The sequence below is a fragment of the Castanea sativa genome, chromosome 8 (genome assembly GCF_040712315.1).
Source record: "Castanea sativa cultivar Marrone di Chiusa Pesio chromosome 8, ASM4071231v1".
Lineage (NCBI taxonomy): Eukaryota > Viridiplantae > Streptophyta > Magnoliopsida > Fagales > Fagaceae > Castanea > Castanea sativa.
In genome coordinates, this window is record NC_134020.1 from 22,647,352 (window position 1) to 22,668,211 (window position 20,860).

The 20,860-nt window shown below is 37.5% G+C and overlaps 1 pseudogene; it reads right to left on the minus strand.

The window, feature by feature from the left end:
- The window catches only part of LOC142606020 (protein NRT1/ PTR FAMILY 2.7-like), a 58,650-nt pseudogene extending 53,258 nt beyond the window's left edge, over nucleotides 1-5,392 (minus strand).
- Nucleotides 5,393-20,860: the final 15,468 nt, after the last annotated feature.

Below are 20,860 nucleotides of genomic sequence, written 5' to 3' on the forward strand. Positions count from 1 at the left end.
GAGTAAATGGAGATTAAAAATTTTAGAAAATGATAACTTACTTGATCACTTTGAAGATTATGTATCAAGTGCTTCACCTCTCTCTCTCTCTCTCTCTCTCTCTCTCTCTCTCTCTCTCTCTCTCTCTCTCTCTCTCTCTCTCTCCATAGATTATCAAGTAACATAATATAATCCTAAAACAACTATTCCAGCCAAACAGATTATAGAATTCCAAATCTTCATTTCAAATTCCAAACTAATCTATCAACAGAAAACAAATGAAGTTGAGAAATAAAATAGAAAAGAACAACAAGAGTTCTACAATATGAAATTTTCTATATTCAATATTTCATTTTCTATGTATACCATACAAAGAGAATAACAAGGGAAAGTGATGATCTTGGAGCCATGATTCTATCTTATATCAAGGATAATTGATATTTCTTTTATTCAAATCATAATAACCCTAAACATATGGACATCATAATATTGATAGTGAGGGGGATTAGAAAACATATGAGGGCAGAAAGAGAATTACGCGGTCAAAATGAACTAGGGCCATGCACCGATCTTACTACCTCATTAGATGGGCCAATTTAAAAAAAAAAAAATCGCTCGAAAGGCAAACCGAAAGGTCAAAGTAGTCTCAATCATATCTCAATCATATTTATTGCTTACACAACCATCCACTTAGCATTATATGTGATGTGACATGTCCCCCTAACGAGAGTCTCAATCACCATCTAGAAACACATCCCAACCCAACTAGACAAGTAGAATCATGTCACATTTGCCAAAAGCATTAAGGGTAGGTAATGATGGGATAGGAAATCTAGAAGCATGCTAATTGCGGGTATACATACCTATTTTTTACATCAATAGGAAGGTATGAAATTCTTGCCATCAAAAAATTATTGTTAGAAAGCTTTTCTCTTCCATACTCACTAACTTTACCATTGGGGTGCTCATTGCCACTCTTTCAAGAGTTGTCATGCTCTTCATAGGCAAGTGTTTGCTAGAGTAACTTGCCTAAGTGAGAGCTTCCATCAACTACCCTGCTTAATCATATCCCATCTACATATAGATATGCTATAATACTTCCCCACCCCTTTATTCAAACTCAATGTAACCCTAAAATGGCCAATTTGAGTTTGAAAATAAGTTCCCAAATATGGTAGATAAATGAGATTTGTTAGACACATTAGCAAGTTGATCTTAAGATGAAACAAATTACAAATAAAGGCTACCCTATGGAAGATGATGACTGATAAAATGGCAATTATCTCAATATGTGGTATTTTCATGAAAAATATGGTTGTGAGCAATGTGGATATCACTCCAATTGTCATAGTTGATAGAAGAATTAGAGGTTTGAGGGGCACCCCATATCAGTTAAGAGTCATCCAAGGCATAGAAATCCTGAAAGAGTGTCTACAAGAGCTCAATACTTTGCATCTATGCTGGAATGGGCGATAATAGATTATTTCTTACTTTGTCCAGGAAATGAGAGAAGTTTCAACCAAGAAATAATTGCCAATAGTGGGAAATCTATGAGATCACTAATACAGTCTACATCAGAGTAATCACATGTAGTGTATTGAGAACACTATTCCTCAAGACATAATTCATAATTTCAACCAAAAAAAAAAACCAAAAATATCCCATTAAGATAGATTAAATGGGAATTGATTATTTAGAGTATTAGGCCTGATCATTTAAGTGATGAGTTACTAAAATTTATATTCGATGGAACTTAATTCTAGAAAAATATAAAAATAATTAAAAGATTAAATTTGGGATTCAATGACCTAAGATACAGTGCCAACAAAGTGGCAATAACCCAACTTTATTTCACTAAATATAATTTCAAGGAGGAGTTGAAAGTTTAATACAATTTTACGTCAATGAATTCCTCGTGTAATTAAATAGAACCTAGAGTGTAATTATATTTTTATAGTGTAATAAAATATAATTAATGTTAACTTTAGGCTGATTATGTGATAGCCGTAGCCCAAGACCCAATGAAGCTCAGCTTTAATTTTTCAGTCTCAACTCAAGTTACCTATATAAAACCCCTTAAGGGGCCAGCCACATTTATTCCAATAGTTAGAATACATGTTTGTTGTAGAGAGAAACCCTAATGAGAGTGGTGGCTAGCACTAGAGGAGGAGAAATTAGATACGCTAGGAGTGGCTAAAGAAGGACCACCTACGAAGCTGGCATCCCTAACAATGTCATATGAACACTCAGGAAAGAATGCAATAGAAGGATTAGTGAATATTAGTGTCAAATTGAAGGAAGTCGCGGAAAAGCATGAAATCCCAAAACTCCATAAGACAATCGACACAAAGAAGTTTGGTTTTGGGCTCATGATAATGATATCCCTTCTGAGTAATGCCATAATCAAGAACAATATAATCAAAAACGAGGCTCAAGATTGGTACTTCCGTACGTGTGGAGGAAGGGTGAGAAAAATAGTCAAGAACTCTACCATTTACAATTGCAAACGGGGTTTTTCTATGAACAGTAGTAAGGGAATGCAACTAATAATGTAACAACAGTAAGAGCAACATCACCTTAAAGTCAATCAGTAATAAAACCAAAGATGAGAAGGGCTTGTACACTATCTCAAATATATATGCCAGTGTTTTCATTTTGAATGTCCATTCTATTTGGAGGTGTAGGTGACAAGAACGGTGGAAAAGTTTGCCATTTTTGTTCAAAAAATTAATGAAAGTTTTGTTGTTATCTTTCATGGCATTGTTTGAACAAAAATATTTATGATCCAAGCAAATTGTGTTTAAAACATTTTGAATGCAAATGAGTTCACACAGATGCTGTAAAAGATACAACTAAGTATAACGCAAGTATCATCAACAAATATAATAAAATAGCATGATCCACCCTTAGAATCACTTTTATTCAAAGTTGAATGTGTTTGTTTGCCAAAGACAACATGGGATACAATCAAATTTTGAAAGAATATCGAACCTAGATGACCATAAGATGCTAAAAACTGAAGGTGAGGAATAAATGCACTACCCAAATGAGAATACTATAAGCTGGAGGCAATAGTGAGAGCAATAGTAGAGGCAGACAAGTGGGAATGAACCTACAGGGAAGACAGCTCAAATTGATGTCTAACCTTACAACTTGTCTGATATCTCAAGTAACCGACCCGTCCATGGATCATGCACATCACAACCTCAACTAAAAAAATGGAGCTCAAGATTGAGTTCTCAAAGTTGGCCAACTAAGAGAAGATTTAGAGACAACTTGGGAACAAGGTGTGCCATGAACAAATAAATTAGGAGAAAAAAAAAAATTTTGATCCTACTCATCAGATATATAGATAACAAGGTTGGGATATGCAAACTTATTAAGAGAAAGTAAATTTACTTGAAGTGATAGACAAGGTAGCAAAAGAGCAAGACAAAACTTGAACTAAGGTTTCGATGTCATCTGCAAGAAGTGTAATAAGTTGAGATGAATCATCATCAGAAGAGTCATAGTTAGAAGGAGAAGATGTAGCAACAGCAGCTGTTTTTGGTGGTAGGGAGCCGTAAATTGCAGGTTCTTGGACTAGCTTGCGACATTCATAACCAAGTAACAATCAAGACTATAGTGTCACCAAGGAAGATTTGGAGCAAATAAACTGGTTCTTCTAATTCTACTGATAATTTGGGCACCCTAAGGAAGATTTTGGTGAACTAAGAGAAGAAGCAACCGTGGCATCATCAAGAGATCACAGATGCGTAGTGGAATAATAGGTTTCCTTATAAATAAGTTCTATGACTACTGCATCTAGAGAAGAGTGGTACGATGCAAAAGATTTAGGCTTGTGTGGGCTTAAAGTCCTCCCGTAGAGCACGTTAAGCAAGTGGTCATGCATTACCAATGCATGAAATGTGTCCGTGGCGTCACTGGCGTGTGGAGGTATGGTATGTGACATGGCCGGCAGAGACTTGTGCTGGATTAATTCGCTAATGAAAAATCGATTCCTATGCTTAGTTTTAGCTAAATAAGACTGACTAGGGCTGTAACAGCACAGTAACAGAAAGAGCAAGGCCACAAAATCAAGGCCCTCATACTATGAAAAGTAAAAGAGGGAAAAACAAGAACAATACTTGAATATGAAAATCTCTAAATTCAGTTTGTCTTTGTCTGTGTAAATTAAGGACGTACGAGAGTGCATATACAATGTACAAAGAATCTAGCTAATTAGGAAAATGCTGACCTAATTAAAAGTTTTGATTATGTCTTAAATCAGGGTAAATTGAAACGTTTGATTCAAGCCATGATTCAATCCAAAACATATGGACAACATAATCATAATAATGACAAATAACCTAAGAAAATTATTGAGATTTGAAACAGTGACATCTATAGGGGTAATGTGAAGCCACTCACAAAGCTTTGACCGACAATTATTTCATGAGTGGTGGCTAATAGTAGAGGCAAAATTTCTTTCAAACGCCTCCGGTTATTCATGCATGTTTTTTACCACTAAATAAAAATCTTATCATCAGACAAGGAACAATTTACTCCTCTTCCTTCTTAACCTGAGAAGCAGAAAGCCTATAAACATAACAAAATTTCATAATATTTTCACAGCAAATTTGTTTTGAGTTGTTGTGAATCTAGTTATATTTTTTTTTTTTTTTTATTTGAACTTATAGTAGACTAACACCTCAACTTGTGAAAATATTATGAGATGTTGTTGTGTTTGTAGAAGAATTCATTGAGAAGTAAATTAAGCATTAGTGAACTCATTTAATTCTTAAGCATTATTGATCTATTTTCTGCAAGCCATTTGCCACCCCATAATTATGAGCTAAATTGCACCACAATCAAGTTAATAAGCCTATCATAGTGACATAGATAATAAATGCTAATGAACTTAAAAACGCAGATAAAGAATGAGCAGAAAAAATAGTGTGCATGTAGTAACAAATCAAGACTAGTACCAGCAAAGGGACAACAGAAGAAATCAATATGACAGAGAAGGAGCCTAAAAAAGAGTCAAATAATTGCCCCGATAACTGGAAGCAGACTGGTGCAACCGTTGACCACATTTGAAATCTGAGCAGTATCAATGCTCTTCACATTGAATTCCTCAATGAGATATACAATCAGGTTAATCAGCCATCCATCAGCACCAAGACTTAACCCAGTAACCAATCCCGGTCCAGGCAAAAGGCACCCATGTAATTGGGTGCAAGCTAGGCAGCTACATAGTGGCGTTTGAAAGAAATAGTGCATATATATATATATACACACACACATCAGCACAACATGATTGTATAGCTCAGAGAAAGACCTATATTATGAAGGGAAATGTGATCCAACCGCCTAGTCTACCACGAGAACTTGACATTTTTGCTTCAATGTCACTGGAGAGTAACTCATCCATGTTGCAACCCAACTGTTGTAATTCAGTATATGCCATTTGTGCTCTTGTCTTGTGTGTTTACAAATTATACAAGCAGTCCTTTAGTAATGTAGAGATGTTGCAGTTTTATTGTTGACTCAGGCCCCCAATACTACAGCTCAAGCTCTCTCCATGTCAGTAATTCAGAATAAGATTCTGGTGCTTTATCAATTACCGCAATCATGTCTAGGATCAGGACATCTCACCCAAATTTGAAAAAGAACCAGTGATGCTGTGTCTTTATTATATTTGAAGGCAATGTTGTGTCTTATTCTGGTATGGAAAACATGTTCTAGAAATCGTAATTAAGAGGGTGTTTGGTAGAGTAGTTTAAGATGGAATTTTTGTAGTTTTTTGAAATACGTGTGAGTGAAAAAATGTGTGTAATATTGTTTAAAATGTAAAAATGTGAGTTTGAACTTAAAGACTAAACAGACCCTAAATGTCCCAAATGGCCTCTTTTTTTTTTCCCCCAAATAGGTCATAACAATGGCCCCTTTTAATGATATTTTTATTTTGGCTTAAGCACAGTTACTTTCATTGATAGCTGCATCTTAGTAGCACAGGAAGTGCTGTCACATCTAGTGGTGCAATAACTCTCCCAGAACTATGACCTCTCAACCTAACCGCCAGATTTATCATTGTGAGACACAACCTTCAAATAATTCTAGAGATAGATTCAATGTAGACGTAAATGTACTTTTAGTCCTTATATTTTGACGTTTTTTCATTTTAGTTCCTACATTTTATTTTTACCACTTTTAGTCCCTAAACCAATTAATGCGTGTTATTTTAGTCCTTTCCGTTAGCCAACCGACGGAAATTGCTGAAGTGGCTGGCGAAGGAATTAAAATATTATAAAAAATGTCACATTACCATGACATATCAGCATATAAATTTAAAATATATATATTAATTTCAACAAAATTAAAAAACATAAAAAGAAAATTTAAAACATAAAAATACATCATATTTGAATAAAAATAACTAAGAAGATGATCCATATCACAGGAACACAAGAACATGAACCCAGATCATAAGAACACAAGAATATAAACCCAGTGCATAAGAACACAAACCCAGATAACAAGAACAATACTCAAAGAATTAAAAACTAAAAGTGGAAAGGAGAGTTTTCCGTCTGTTGCTCTTTTTTGCTGAACTAGATCTCATTTCACTTTTCTTCTATGGAAATTATTATAACACCATATCAGATATATTGAAGTAAACCCCAAATCATAAATTTACACCCACAGCAATGCAAACAACAAAATCTAAGAAAATTTCAAACCAAAATCCACCATACCCATTGATTCACATAATCCAAATACATTTGAAATCAAAATCCAGCATCAGATCTTAACAACCAAATCTAAATCCCCAAACCGAAGAGAAAAAAAAGAAGAAGAAGAAAGTGAATAAACCATAGAATAAAGAAGAAGAAGAAGAAGAAGAAGAATGTGATATCTCTGTTTCTTGTAGCTTGAACCAAACAGGGACTCAAGAGGCAAACCCATCACCCACAACCAACACCACCATGCCGATCCACGCCAAAACCCATCACCCACAACCCACCACCAATACACACCGATCTAGAAACCCAGAAACCCAACCGATCTCCACCGTCAGAAACCTACAAGAATGCACCGATCTCCATCACCTAAAACCCACAAGAACTCACCGATCTCCACCGCTAGAAACCCACGGCCCACCACGTCGATCCACCACAATCCCCAGCCCCAAACCCACCAAGCAAACCCACCAAAATCCGATTAGCAATCCTCAGCCCCTTGACCACAATGATCTCGCCTCCGTAATCGTCCCCACAGAACTCTCCTTCACCACGATGATCTCGCCTTCATAATCGTCCCCACAAAACTCTCCATCACCGCCGCTCCAACACCTGTTTTAGGTTTTGATTTTTGTGAAGAAAATGTGATATTCTCGCCTGGGTACACATTTTTATGTTTTAAATTTTCTTTTTATGTTTTTTAATTTTGTTGAAATTAATATATATTTTTTAAATTTATATGGTGATATGTCATAATGACGTGGCATTTTTTATAATATTTTAATTCCTCCGGCAACCATCTCAGCAATTTTCTTCGGTTGACTGACGGAAAGGACTAAAATAACACGTATTAATTGGTTTAGGAACTAAAAGTGGTAAAAATAAAATGTAGAGACTAAAATGAAAAAACGTCAAAATATAGAGACTAAAAGTGTATTTACGCCTTTAATGTATTCATAACTTTTTGACTTGTAAAATTGTGAGTAGGTGATATTTTCTGTTGACTGCAAACTTGTGCAACTTACCAATTTTAGTTGAATGCTAACAATTACACAAATTGGCAAATTGTGATATTCGTATGAAACGATTGCGTAATAGTATAGTTGCACAGCCTTCACACAAATTTGGGTCGTAGCTGGTAGCACCATGAGTCCAAGACTGCTAATTGGCTGTGAAACTCTTGAAGGGAAACATTCTAGCTATAGGGCTCATTAATTGTTATGACCCATATAAATTAATGTATAAAACATATCTCCATGTCACTGCATAGTAACAATTCTCAGTGAAACATTCTAGAATCTTGCCTAAAAAGTTCACGTGAATTATGCCGAGGCGTACTCCACGATGAGCTGAAAAGAAATTATCAATAGAAGAAGAAAATAGAAAGAATAGTATCACCTCTCTCTACTGATTTTTTTTTTTTTTAAATAAAATTATAAGGAGGTGCATTCCAGGTAGGACACGATTTGACAAGAAATGGTGAAGAGAAAGCCAAAAAAAATTTAGCTGTCGGGCTATATTTTTATTAAAAGTTATATTATTTTATTGTATTGGTAATAATGGTTGTTGTTTATTGTAGTATATATATTATTTTATTGTGTTATTTCTATTATTTTAATGTGTTGAATGCTAAAATAAAATTATTAATGTTGTGTATTTTGTAAAATGGGGTAGTAAAATAAATAAAATAACTTTTTGTGATATTAAATTGCTAAATTTTTTACACCCCAAATGCTCTAGATGACCATACATATATTGTTCTGAGTGAACCACGTTGAACTCCCGTCTATCTAGCCTTGTTTGATTAATATATTGACAACAGCAAATAACAACTATCTCTTCTGATAAAAGGCAGGGGGTGCCATTCGTTCCCAACAACAAATGGAAGGATTTAGGAATGTGGTAAATTTCTGTGGTTTCTTGGATTTGGCTACCAGGGAGCTGATTATACTTGGTGCAACATGCAAGATGGAGAGAACAGAATTCATTTGAGACTTGACAGAGCGTTTGCAAACACTGAGTGGATTGAGGAATTTGAAAGGGTGAGAGTCTACCACCTTGTGAACTCAACCTCCAATCATTGTGCTCTGCTTCTCACTAACTCTTCCCCTCAGCGTGCTTCCAACGTCAAGCGCTTCCACTTTGAAGCTTTATGGACAAAGAATGGGGATTGCAAAGAGATATTATTGAATCCACGTGGGGGATGGGGATGGACTTGAGCACACCATGAGGTCTAATGGAGAACCTACAACGTTGTGCATCAGAATTATCTAGCTGGAGCTCCTCAGTCTATGGCCATTTTCCCAAGAAAATTCAGTCAAAACGAAATGCGCTGAATGCCTTAATTCAGCAAGATAAAAGTGGGGAGCTGAGTGCCGAAATTAAAACTCTAAGAAGGGAGTTAAATGAGCTGTTAGAGGATGAAGAATTATATTGGGGCTAGAGAGCAAAAGCACATTGGCTAAAGGAGGGGGACAGGAACACAAAAATTTTTCACGCTCATGCCTCGGAAAGACGAAAACAGAGCACAATCATGGGATTATGGGATCAACAAGGCAGGTGGTGTGAGGAAAAGGATAGTATTGCCCAAGCTGCTATGGGCTACTTCGAAAGCATCAATTCCACTGCCCACCCCACTCGGGTTGAAGATGTCGTTGATGCCATTCCCACCAAGGTGTCCAAGGTTATGAATGAGAGCCTAACGCGAGCCTTCACTAGAGAAGAAGTAGCCACTGCCCTCAAGCAAATCCACCCTACAAAAGCCCCCCAAGCCTGACGGTATGTCTGCTATTTTTTATCAGAAATATTGGAGTATTGTAGGGAATAGTGTAACAAATATGGTCCTGAATGTCCTCAACAACAACCTGCCCATGACTGAAATCAATAAAACCAACATTTCCCTCATCCCAAAAACAAACAACCCAAAGAGAATGACTGAATTCAGACCCATAAGCTTATGCAACGTTATATACAAACTCATTTCCAAAATCCTTGCCAACAGACTAAAAAATCTGCTCCCTATCATCATCTCAGAAAACCAAAGTGCATTCACCCCAAACCGCCTTATCACAGACAATGTATTAGTGGCGTTTGAGCTTATGTACTTCCTAAATCACAAAACAGTGGGAAAAGAAGGCTTTATGGCAGTCAAGCTCAATATGAGTAAGGCTTTTGATAGAGTTGAATGGTGTTTTATTAAGAGGGTTATGGAAAAGCTCGTGTTTTGTTCAAAATGGGTAAGTCTCATTATGCAGTGCATCACTTCAGCCTCCTACTCAGTCCTTATAAATGGGGTGGATTATGGGAACATCATTCCATCTAGAGGCCGACGCCAAGGTGACCCCCTTTCACCTAGCCTTTTCCTCCTTTGTGTCGAAGGACTTTCGGCCATAATTCATGAGGCTGCAAGGAATCACCTCCTCACAAGTATTTCCATTTGTCGAAGTTGCCCTAACATCACCCACCTCTTCTTTGCAGATGATAGCATACTTTTCTATAAGGCAAAGCCTGAAGAGTGCCAAGAGCTCAGGCAAATTCTCCAGCGGTATGAGGATGCTTCTTGCCAGAAAAGAAACACTGATAAATCTTCAGTGTTTTTCAGCCCAAATTCACATCAGGATACCAAAAATGAAATATTTGCGATTTCAGGGCCGATGCAAGACTCTAGGCACTCTAAGTACCTGGGACTCTCGTCTTTCATTAGGAGATCAAAAATATAGGTCTTCTCTATCCTTAAGGAGAGGGTTGGGCAAAAGCTTGCCGGGTGGAAAGGCAAACTTCTTTCTATGGGAGGTAAGGAAGTCCTCATCAAGGCGGTGGCTCAAGCAATCCCCACCTACACCATGAGCTGTTTTAAGCTCCCACAGGGCCTATGTGAAGATCTTGAAAGCATGATGAGGAATTTTTGGTGGGGCCAAAAGCATCTAAAAACAAAAATGGCTTGGGTTGGCTGGAAACAAATGTGCTATCCTAAGGCAAAAGGGGGTTTAGGCTTCCAAAACCTACAAGCCTTCAATCTAGCCATGTTGGAAAAGCAAGCCTGGAGAATCCTTACAAATCCAGCATCCCTGATTGCCCGGGTCCTCAAAGCGAAATACTTTCCTACCGGTGACATCCTTAGTGCAACGCTTGGCTCTAATCCATCCTATTCTTGGAGGAGCATCTACAACAGTCTAGAGGTCATTAGAAAGGGGTCACAATGGAGAGTGGGCAATGGCAAACAAATTCACATTTGGGATGACAAATGGCTACCCACCCCAACCACGCACAAAGTCATTACCCCTCCTAATAATCACATAATCTACCCCATGGTCTCTTCCCTCATCGACCCGGCCACAAAATGGTGGAGAGCTGAAGTAATTAGAGCATCCTTCCTCCCATTCGAAGTTGAAACAATTCGATGAATCCCCCTCAGCCAAAGCTTGCCCGAAGACAAATTAATTTGGATGGGGAACAACCGGGGCAGTTTCACCGTGAAGAGTGCATATCATATTGCCCACTGCCTGGTTGGTGAAAAGGATGATGTTGGCAGCTCCAAAGGGGACCCATACAAGCCCCTTTGGAAGAATCTATGGCTCCTCAACCTCCCTGCTAAAATCAAAACCTTTGCTTGGAGGGCTTGTGTCAATGGGCTTCCCACAAAGGAAAAAATGCGTACCCGAGGCATCAATACCAGCAAAGAATGCCTAATCTACAACAAGGAGCTCGAAACTACTCATCATGCTTTGCTACATTGTGATTTTGCTATCCGAGTTTGGAATTTTTGGTCTGATGGGCCGCATTTGATTCATAGAAACAAGTGAACTTTCCATGACTCGGCCATGTACATCCTTGCTCACAAGTCTCATCAAGATTTAGAGTTGTTTTTTACTGCTGCCTGGGCTATTTGGTACAATAGAAATAGAATCACACATGAAGGTAAGGGCTCTTCCCCATCTCAGGTTTGGCAGATGGCTCAAAGCTCTATTGAAGATTTCTGTGTTGCCTCAACTATGGACCTATCCACTACTAGGCCGAACCATGTCTGCAACTGGTCCCCCCCACCTCCTGGTATTTTCAAGGTTAATGTGGATGGAGCTTCCTCAGACCTGGAGGAAACCTCTAGCATAGGAGTCATCATCAGAGATTACAAAGGTGAAACAGTCGCTGCCCTCTGCAAACCTCTTCAGGCCCACTACTCGGCTGAGCTTGTGGAAGTCCTAGCTATGGAGCAAGGAATTTTGCTTGCTCAAGAACTGCAGCTCCCCCGTGTGATGTTCGAGAGTGATGCTGCCACAGTGATCAATGCAATTCATGATTCTGCCTTTGGAACTCCTTTTGGGCATATCATTCAAGACATTTCCCAAGCCCAAGCATCCTTTGTTTTCTGCTCTTTTAGGCACCTCAACAAGGCTTTCAATTGTGCAGCCCATGAGCTTGCCCAGTTTGCTCGAAGGACCGGCTCATCTAATGTGTGGAAAGGGGTCACCCCCCCTTCTTAGAAAAAATTATACAAGCAGACATGCTACACTGAAATCCTGCTCAGCAGGTTCCTCTCATGTACTTCTTTTTCTGTTTGCAATGAAAATTTTACATTCCCTTTAAAAAAAAAAAAAAAAAAACTATCTCTTCTGATGAGAGAAATATAGTGGAGTCTGGCCAAAAAAGTCAATGTGAATTATGCAAGGGACAACTCCTTTGCTGAAAAGAAATGGTATGAGAAATAAAAATTAGAAAGAATAGTATCGCCCACTCTCTTTTGGCTTTCTATAAGCAGTTGTTTTTCGGGTGGGACATGAGTAACAATTTGAATTTCCACATTAATATGCTTTACAATTTAATATCTTGTGTGTCTATATATATATATATATATATATACTTGGTTATGTTTAATTTCTGCTTATACAAAAAATTGATTTGTGTCTTGGTCTGTTGATAAAGTCTTTGATGATTAAATAAGATATCTGGGGTTCAATTCTCACTTACATCAAAAATTTATTGGTGTCTTGATCTGATGATAAAAAACCATCAATATTACACCTCTCAATATTTATTTGATTTGTATTTTAACAAATCTATCATTAGATTATACTTTTTCCTTATACCTTTATACTTATAAAATTTCAGAATAATCACAAATTAATGTCTACCTCGTTTATAAAATTATTATACACAAAACTTGAGTATTGATCGAATAATAAGTAATATCTTATTAACACAAAATTTTCTGTGTGTATTAAGAATAATAAAAACGTGTAATCCAACAATAATATTTTTGAAATCTTAATTTTAATAGAAGTAATTGAGTGATGTAATATGAATAAAAGATTTTATATAGTGTTTGAAAACATTAAGACATTATCGAATATTGAAAATTTTCAAATTTGATTAATAATATCATTCATGATATTTTGGAAGTTTGTTGAAGCATTTTTTTAGTCTGAATGACATTACATTTCGTTTGTATTGTCCAAAAGGGAATATAAATGTTGTTTTGTATATATCATGTTCTATAATTTGAATTTGTCAAAAACAAATGTTATCCAGGCAAATTTCCTAATGAAATAATTAAAATAAATAAGAAATTTAATAAATTAAGCAAATAAAATAGATATATAAAGCATAAAATGTAAACTAGATCACGGTAATGAATTTAAAATTTGAAATAATATTGAATTAAAGTACTTACAACCTAACTTTTGAATGCAGTTTTGAGCTATTTAGAGCAATTATAGCAGTGGAGCTAAAAAGTTATATAGCTATTTTAGCTCCACCATCCAGCAGTGGAGCTATAGCTATTTTTTTTAGCTTCATTGCTACAATGCACATCTATCTATAGATGTGCATTGTAACTTAGAGCTAAAATAAAAAATAAAAAAACAATTTTTTATTCCTTGCCTGTTTGTGTGTGTGGCTGTAATGGTTGTGTGTAATAGATATATTATTTTATTATAGTAGATATCTTATTTTATTGTGATGTTTATATTATTTTATTGTGTTGAAAGTTAAAATAGATCCATTGCTGCAACATGTGTGTAGATAAAATAGATATAGTAACTTTTTGTGGTGCCAAATAGCTAAATTTTTAACTCCACTACTATGGATGCTCTTAAAATTGAAGGTTACAAGGAACTAAGAAAGAAAAAGAAAGAGGTAGAGTTCGAGAAAGAAGGCTACCGAAGATATAGGGTGGTGCCTTTTTATGAAGTGAAACTTCTTATAGACTCTTACAAATTTTGGTACTTTCTCTTTTAACCTCGTTTTCCCTATAATTGACTTGTTGACCTTTTTAGTCTTAAATGTCTCACTGATTTGCTTTTGATCTTCCATCTCATTATTAGTTTCTTCTTTCTTTTTCTTTTTTTTTTTTTGGTGAGAATATCAATATTAGATGAGTAATGGTACCCACACAAGAATTTTCATAACAAACTTCATACTTACAAATATTAGGCCCTTTTGTAATTGTACTCTAGTTATATAATGTATTATAAACCCGGTTTAAAACTGTTAATAATATAAAGTGAAAAGGAAAAACTGAATAGTCAGTATATATTATGTAAATAATATTGTACAATAAAGAACCTTATATAGGCTAGGTATGTGTGCAGTACAAGTAATATGAGTAAATTACAAGTACAATATATTGAACTAAGCCCAATGGGTTAATCTAGTCTAAGCTATATACTAACATCCTCCCTCAAACTCAAGGTGGTAAGGAGAAAGCCAACTGGAGTTTGGATATAAGATCTCAAAGACGACTAGGCGGGTGAGTCTTGATGAAGATATCAGCAAGCTGGTCAGTAGAGGAGATGGAGAACAACTTGAGATTGCCTTTCTTAAGATGCTGGTGAGTGATGTGGCAGTCGATCTCAATGTGTTTGGTACGTTCATGGAAGACACCATTATTAGTAATGTAGATATCACTACGATTGTCACAATAAAGAGGAATGGTAATGGGCTGTGGAGCATCCATGTCAGCCAAGAGCCAGCGAAGCTAGACAAGCTTGCAGGTGGTGTTGGCAAGGGCACGATACTCAGCATCAGTACTGGAACAGGAAACCACATCCTACTTCTTGGTATGCCACGAGACAAAAGAAATACCCAATAGAAAATAGAAACTTGTAATAGAGCATCGATCAATCGGATCACCTGCCCAGTCTGCATTTGAATAAGCACGAAGCTCGAGAGAAGACCGAGAGGAGTAGTGGAAACCATGATAAAGTGTGCCCTTGACATATCGAAGAATCCAAAGAAAGGAAGCATAGTGGACAGGACGAGGGGCATCCATGAACTTACTAATCATACCTACGGCATATGAAATATCCGGACGAGTAACAATGAGATAGATCAAACTACCAACCAACTGACGATAGCGAGTAACATCAGATATAGATTCATCATCCAAGGGTGTGAGCTTTGCATTATATTCCAAGGGAGTGGAAACAGTCTTATTGTCGGTGATACCAGCTTTGGAGAGAATATCAGAAGCATATTTAGCTTGGGAAAGATAGTATCCATCAGAGGATGAGATAACCTCAAGCCCAAGAAAATAGCTGAGAGTGCCCAGATCTTTCATCTCAAAATGCTAACCAAGGAAGTGCTTAAGAGAGCGGATACCTGCAGAATCATCTCTAGTAATAATCATATCATCAACATAAAGAAGAATAAGAGTGATACCAGCAGAGGATCTTCAGACAAAGAGAGCAGTGTCATAAGGACTCGAAGTGAAACCCTGCTAAGCAACAACTGAGCTAAAATTTCAAACCAAGCTCGAGAAGCTTGCTTGAGGCCATAAAGAGCACGACGAAGGCGACAAACTTGACTGCCTAATTGTGAATAGCCAGGGGGTGGTTGCATGTACACTTCTTCTTGGAGGTCTCCATTAAGGAAAGCACTCTTCACATCCATTTGATAAAGAGGCCAACAGCGAACAGCAGCCACAGCAATGAGATATCTGACAAATGTAAGGCAAGCAATAGGAGCAAATGTTTCCTCATAATCAATGCCATACTCCTAAGTAAAGCCCTTGGCAACTAGGTGAGTCTTGTATCGTTCAACAGATCCATTAGCCTTGGTCTTCATCTTGTAAACCCACCTACAACCTACTATAGACTGACCAGGAGGTAAATCAATCATATCCCAAGTGTGATTCTTATGAAGGGCATCTAGTTCTTCATTCATAGCTTGCTACCAAAGAGGGTCAGTATGGGCCTCACAATAGGTATGAGGTTCATAGAGAGTGGCATAAGCAAAAGAGTAGTGATAATCAGTGAGATAAGGGGGAGAAATGCTTACCCAGGTGGAACGACGAAGTTCAGGACCAACAAGAGACTCAAGAGAGGGTGGTGCCACAGGATCCAAGATAGGCAGGTCATATGCTGGGGACAGAACCGGAGATGAGTCGTCTGGAGAGGCAGCCGATGTCAAAGAATCCTCCACAAGTTCAGGATAGAGAGGGAGGAAAAGATCAGTAAAAATGGGAGACTTTGAGGAAGAGGATGCAAGAAACTGCTGAAAACTCGTGAAAGAAACTCAACATGACGGGAGACACAAAGGCGATGAGAAATGGGATTATAGCAGCGAAACCCCTTTTGAGATACACCATAACCAAGGAAACAACATAGACAAGCACGAGACTAGAGTTGTGTTCATTCATAAGGAGGAAAAGAGACAAAGCAAGCATAACCAAAAACCCGAATAGAGGAGTAGTCAAGGGTTTGACCATATAGAAGCTTGAATGGTAATTTGTTGTGTGTAATTGGTGAAGGAATACAACTAATGGTATACACAACAATGAGTGTTGTCTCACCCCGAAAGCGCTCAGGAAGAGAGACAAAAATGAGAAGGGTGCAGACAACATCAAGAATGTGACGATGTTTTCGTTCTGCACGACCATTTGTTGAGAGGTGTAAGGACAAGACCACTGAGGAAGGGTACCATGACTATCTAAAAAGAATAGGAAAGATTTATCATTATATTCTGATTGAAAGACTTTGACGGTGCGATTAAACTGTATTTCAATCATTTTATGAAATGTTTGGTAAATAGACACAAGTTCAGACCTATGGTGAAGAAGATAAATCAAAGTATATCGAGAAAAATCATCCACAAATATGACAAAATAGCTAGATCCCCCCTCAGTGGGAACCGGTGCAGGACCCCAAATATCATAATGTATAAGATCAAAAGGTGCAGAAGAAAATGAATCACTATTATTAAAAGGAAATTTTTTTTGTTTCCCAAAATGACAAAAAGTACAATCAAATTTTTGAAACTGAACTAAACCTAAATGACCTTGAGAAGCTAACAACTGAAGACAAGATAAGGATGGATGACCAAGATGAGCATGCCATATATCAAGTAAGGGGTGGCAGTGGTAGCAACTGCAGAAACAATTTGTGAAGGAATCTTCAAGTCATGAACCTTAAACATGCGACCAACCTTACGGCCTGTCCCAAGCACTTAACCCATCTGGGGATCCTGCACATCCACACCATGATTATTAAAAAGAAGATCTATACCTAATTCACAAAGTTGACCAACAGAACGAAAATTGAGGGATAACTTTGGGATATGAAAAGTGTCACTAAGGGATAAACAAGGAGAAAAGATTGTTCCTTTATGACTAACAGGCATAGGAGTTCCATCAGCAGTATAAATGGTGATGTGGTGTTCTAAGGGTACCTTATCAAAAAATTAGGATTTATCAGGAGTCATATGGTTACAACATGCAGAATCAAAAAACCAAGGTTGTTTACCTGAGGTGACAAAAGGGCAGTGGAAGTTCGGGATAAAACATGTTGAATTATTGCCTCAATATTAGCCGTAGTAAGTGAGGAAGCTAAAGATGGACCAGTAGGAACCGATGGATCTGAAGGACATACAGCAATTGTCCGAGGAAGAGAAGCTTTATTCTGCTCTTGCATAAATTTCTGCAGTTTGCGACAAACTGAGATATCATGGCCTTTGGCACGGAAAAACTCGCAGTGAGTACTTTTGGAAGACTGAGAGGTGGGACGCCCAGAGTTTATTCATGGAGGAGTAGTGAATGCAGCAATGGGAGGCTGTGGAGATGGTGTAGCTAATACATGATCAGATGATGACATGTGATGAGTAGGCCAACGGTTCTCCTCAGAAATGAGCTCCTTGATTGCAGCATCAAGAGAAGGAGTAGGAGACTGACTAAACAGAGAAGCCCTAGTAGGCTCAAAATCCTCACGTAAACCCATCATGAAGTGCATAAATTTACGACGATCCCGATATTTGACAAAGAGCTCAATGTCCTTAGAACACACTAGTGGAGGATCTGCAGCAGAGAGTTGTTCCAACATAGTAGAAGTTTGAGAATAAAAATCAGAAATAGATTGACATGTCTCTTGGCGCATTTGATAAAGCTTTGATTCAATGTGGAACTCCAGGCTTGAATCATTAGTGCAATTATAGCGATCGGCCAGAAATTTCCAAGCAGCCTCAGCAATCTCAAGACGAGGAAGAAGATTATGAATGGAGGGAATAGAGGTATTGATAAACCAAGACAAGATCTTACTCTGAATACTCTCCCATTCCTTTAGGCCTTCTTCATAATCATCCACTGTAACAGCAATCTTTGAGGCATCTTCAGTAGCTGTGGCTTTAGACGTAGGTTTTGGTACTAGCTTAGGAATTGAACCAGTCACATATCTCCACAGTTTACGACCCTTGAGAAAGACAATCATATTCCTAGACCATGAATGATTGCTAGTAGGACCATCCAACATAATAGTGATAGGACGTATGATATCTCATTCGTTTTGTTGAGCCATAATGAAGAAAATGACCAAAAAGAGGGATTTGGGGACCTCAAACAAAGAAACTAAACCCAAAAACGAAATCTACGCGAAAAACTGAGCAAGATAGGCCCCTTCAAAAAATTTTGACATCAATCAACGGCGACGACGGTTAACAACGGCAGTCAAAATCATCGAATGCTAACGTCACTAGGGCTGACGTGGCAAAACGGCAGTGAATGGTGCGTGGGCACATGAGATTGGGCAGTGGCGCGTGTAGGTGCGTGGGTGCATGTTACTGCAAGACCAAACCTTCTAGTGGCGCGTGGGAACGCGTGCAGTACCAGATGGAGTTGATTCGAGTTGGGTTTTTCTCGGAATTGTGCGTGCTCTCAGTTTGACAGGGTGATGGATAGAAAAACTGGATCCAAGAGTTTTTGGTGTTGTGGGCCTGACGGCAGTAACTTGCTTCTAACAGTGGGCACTGGACAAAGGCAAGAGCAGCGGAAAGATACCAGAGAAGACCACAGGTGCCAGAAAGTCAAAGTATTGGCTCTGATACCATGTTAATAATATAAAGTGAGAAAAAAAAACTGACCAGATGATAGCCAAATCCGGATAACCTCACTTGAGGAATACACTACTTCTTTCTTGATCAGGAGGGGAGCGGGCCGTTCTCGTACAATACTGTTATTTATATTTCTATTGCAGAATGGACCGCTACTCGTGATGGACTGAGACTCTTCTCTTGCCTTGAGCTTGAGGGCGGATACACAACTCATTCTGTAACGAAAGTGGTTGGTAGTAGAAGACTAATACTAGAGAGCATATGAGGCACATCCAGCTACAAGAGCTAAGAGAAAGGTAGAACCTTAGCCTAGCAACAGGAAGAACCATTAGCCTAGCATCCATATTCTATTCAGTTAGCTACTTAACTCAGGGTTATTCCATCCCGAACCATCCGTTGACGGCTGAAGATGTAATGTCTATTCAGGATAGCATCCTTAAGGGCACATACAAGCTGTCGCCGCTTCAGCTTAGCCCCATCAGGAATGTTCAAAAGTACAGGGATGTCGTACTCTTCCCTATTTTAGTTTGTATATTCTATGTAAATAATAATGTACAATAAAGAGCCTTATATAGGCTAGGTATGTGTACAGTACAAGTAATATGAGTAAATTACAAGTACAATATACTGGGCTAAGCCTAATGGGCTAATCTAGTCTAAGTTATACACTAACAAAAACACTATTATTATTTTTGTATGTTTTTAATAAGTATCACTGTTTACTAAAAAAAAAAAGGTTGTTTATCCCACATTAGTTGTGTGTGTCTAATGTCTGTTGTTTATAACCCCAGTTTACAACTACAAAAGGGCCTCTGGTTATGTAATGTATTATTTTAAAACACTATTATTATTTTCGTGTGTGTTCTAATAAGTATTACATAATGACTAATCACGGACAGGTATGAAATTTATTGTCAATTTTAGTGTTTCTATACATTTTCTTATTATATTTTTTTAATCTTAATGCGCATTTTTCTTTGCGTGTTTTGATTAGTTTTTTGTCTGAAATTGTCATATGTATTTATAACTCAAAATCAAATAAGGTGGTCATGTAATAAGAACAGCCTGGATTTGGCCTTCTTTTTTCCCCCTTTTTTTTATGAATAGCTATGAGCCTGGGATTTGCTCTTCCTACACTCTGTAAGCAGGAATTGGCTTAAAAATTACTTCTTCTAATCTGCCAAGTCATGGATTGAGTCATTGAGTGCCAAACAACAAAATATGGAGATACTGAGAAAATTTCCAATCTAACATGGATTCAGTAGCGAACCTCCCTTACGTGAATTTAAATATTCATTACCAAACATAACAGAAGGATTTCATAGTCAGCACTAAGCACTCAAGATCCTCACGTTGAAGACTCTCCGGCCATTTTTTGAACATTTTTACTTAGGTCAAATATACCTTTCCACCATGCCAAATCTAGAGCCTAACACCTCGAATATCTAGAAATGTTTGTTTTCCACCATTTCCCAATTCATCAAATGACATGCAATATCCAACTGCTACTAAATCTGAACTTCATATTTATTTCCGTCATTTTTTTAAGTCAGTGTATGAGATTCCTACTTCTACAGAAATATTTAGTTCTTATTTGATTAATGATAGATATACTTGACCAATTTTGTCCAATTTCTTCTAAGAACGAAACATATATACTTCTGGAAAAGATAAATAACATGAAAACTGATCAAATCAGAGTACAAATAAAGGAGGGAGACAAAGAAGAGAGGAGAGAGGGGAAAAAAGGTGACAATTTCAGGCCATGTATCATACATCAGATGGAAAATGTGAACTAGCACCATGATAATATTATTGTCCCTAGAATTATATTAGGAATTTGACTG